The sequence below is a fragment of the Asparagus officinalis genome, chromosome 8 (genome assembly GCF_001876935.1).
Source record: "Asparagus officinalis chromosome 8, Aspof.V1, whole genome shotgun sequence".
Taxonomy (NCBI): Eukaryota; Viridiplantae; Streptophyta; class Magnoliopsida; order Asparagales; family Asparagaceae; genus Asparagus; species Asparagus officinalis.
Genome location: NC_033801.1, coordinates 8,319,359 through 8,322,635, shown reverse-complemented (window position 1 = coordinate 8,322,635; position 3,277 = coordinate 8,319,359).

Here is a 3,277-nt window from a genome sequence, read left to right as displayed (position 1 = left end):
TAACTATACTAATATATATTAGTAGTTATACTAGTATATATATATATATATAATATACTATATACTATATATATATAGATATATTATATATATATATATATATATGATATATATTAGTTATATATACTATATATATACTAATATGATATATATATTACTATATCATGCATATTATTACACATATACATCAGCATTATGTTATATATACATATGAGATTATGAGTGGTCCTATGTCAAGGCCGAGGAGATGTTCTCCTTGAAAATGATGTCGGCCCACACATCCCGCAACCATGGAAAGTTAATACGTAGGGCAGAGGAGAATATCTACATGGTGAGGATTTGGCTTACATCAGTTTTCAAGAAGGAAATCGCCGCTCATATGGACAAGGATACCCTATTCTCTCTTCTCTCTCTCTCTCATTCTCTCGTCTCTTAATATTATATATTATATATATGTATATATATTATAGTATATACTTAATATATATATATTATATATATAATATATATATATACTATACTATATATACTAGGTGTGTGTGTGGATGCTGTGTCGCTGTGTGATGTGTGCTGTGTGTGTGTGTTGTGTTGTGTGTGTATGATATTATATATATGTAGTGTAGTATATGCGTTATATGTATGTATGTCATGTGTGTGTGTGCGCGGGCGGGGATGTGTATATATATATATAATATATAGAGCAAGACTCCTATCAACTTAAGTGATGTCCACCAAGAGTTTCCTTAAACCACACATAATATTATACATAAACACAACCTTGTTATATAACACATGATCCCTAGGCAATATGAGTGCGTTAAAAACTATTGAGTGGATCACACTTATTTGCTATCCACTATCAAGGTTGATACCGGAGTTTTCACTTATTATTATAGTAATATAATATAGTTATATATATATATATGAGAAATATGGGTATGCTTGATACCAAGCACAAATTTTGTATTTGGTAGTGATGTTGTTTAAACCTGAGTTGTTCTCGGTGTCAATGGGAGTTTGAATGTTGTATCCCGTTGACGATCCGAACGTTTCGACTCGTGGAACGTTGTCTTTGCCTCTTGACTCAATGTCTTGGACGAACTTGCAAAGCAAGTTTTAGAACTCTGAACGAGTTTAGAAGAACTTGACGAGCAAGTTGAAAACTTTGCAAAAGAGTTGATTTGAGAAAATAATTTCAATCCCTTTTAGCCGAAATAAACTTGCTAGGCAGGTTAAACTAGAGCCGATCAAGGTGCTTCGAAAAGCCAACATTCAACTTTAAAGCCAAAATCAAGGCGATCCCAAAAGCCGATCCTCCAGGATGATCCCAAGATCTCCCCCCCCCTCGCCAAGATAATTTCTGATCTCCCCAAAAGCTCCAGCCGAAGTCTCTCAAAGATTCGATCCGAAGATCCCAAGCCAAGATCCGAACCCCTTTTTGACATGATCTCTCAGCTATTTATAGGGGTTTAAGGGGTGTAACCGCCCTCTTATATTGCTCCTTAATGGGGGGTTAATTGCCCTATTAAGTGGAAAACCATTTTGAAACGATCAAACCCCCTTAAATTGCTCTATAAAGGGGGCTTATGGGGTATAACCGCCCCCCATAAATCTCTTCAGGTTTAATGGTCCTATTTCGTGGAAAACGGTTTTAAAACCATTCAGGTCATGTTTGAACCAGTCAAACACGAGATTCGTGTTCTAAAATGAGCTCCACGTCTTGAACCTGGAATGCAGTAGTAAGTTCCACGTATTGAGCTAAAAAATGCGGTAGTGAGCTCCGCATTTTGTTGTTGGGACGCGAGTATGACCTCTGTGTTTGGAATTAAAAAACGCGAAGGTGGAACTTCGCGTTTGGCCTTGAAGATATCGTCAATTGTAATCTCTTTTCTCAAGTTCTGTAAGGATCGTCAGTTTGTAATCCTTATAAAGATACTGGAGCCTACCATCTTTCTTCTCTATCTTTACACTAATGAGGATCAGCTATCTGTAGTAAATTTTAGACTATATATAATAATATATATATATATATAGTAAATAGGTAGGGTGAGTAGTAGTAGATAAGAGGTAGGGTATATAGTAGGTAATAGGGTGAGTAGTAAGTAGTGGTAGAGTGATAGGTAGGGTATGTAGTATAGGTAGGTAGGGTAGTAGGAGTAGGTAGGGTAGGGGTTATAGGTAGTGGTAGTGAGTGAGAGGGGTGTGGTAGTGAGTAGTGGAGTGAGGGTAGGGCGGAGCGCAGGGGGCAGCACACGACGAGCGACACACAGGCGTGGAGCAGCAGCAGAGGGCGGGGACACACACACACACTGGTGACGCACAACACAGTATTACATACTATATAATTGTAAAGGACCTGAATTTTTGATACTAGTTAAAAATAAATTTTCGGTATTTTTCAAAATATTATTATGTTTAAAAGAGTATTTGTATTTTTCTCGAATGTTTCTAGGAATTTTCTATGTTTAAAGTCTAAGTGTTTATAATTATTTAAATGGTTTTTATAATTTATAAATTAAGTTAGTGGAATGAAAATTTCTGGGAATTATCCGTTGTGTTACTGAATACGTATTTTGTATTATTTTAAATAATACGCTATATATTAGTTTGATAATGTATTAATTCCTTGTACTTATATTGAATTATAATTACGTAATTTCATTGTATTATTCATATCAGCTGTCGTATTAGCATAACTGGTACGTTTTAATCGTGTAGATAATTGTCACCATAATTATTTGATTTTAATGTGAAGTAAATCATATTTTTATTATTAATTATTTCTGTTTAATTGTACAATACGTGTATATTTTCGACAGTTTCATATCAACTGTTGTATTAGCTCAAAATGTACGTTTTTATTTGTAGATAATTATATGTAATTAGTTTAATTTTTAAGTATCCGAAATTATTTATTTTAATTATTTTCGTTTAAATACCTGAACCCATTTTGAAAATAACCCCAGCTTTTTCTTCCCGGTGTAAACCCCTATCAGCTACCGAAACAACCCCATTCTCTCCCTCCTCTTCTTTCAAAAATGCGGCTGGCACGCGCACCACATTCAATAATAACTGATTTGTTTTTGTCAATTTTTTTATTATTATTTTTGTATCTATTGGTAGGGAACCGCTGAAACGGGCAAGCTCGGTGATCGACGCCCGGACCGGATCTTTGTGCTCGTCTCGGGTTCTTCCTCTTCTCTGCTGCGGGGTCGAGCGTCAGGGCCGGGGCGAGCCGGGGCGGCGTCTCGGCGAGCCGGGGTCACGCGTGGGCCGC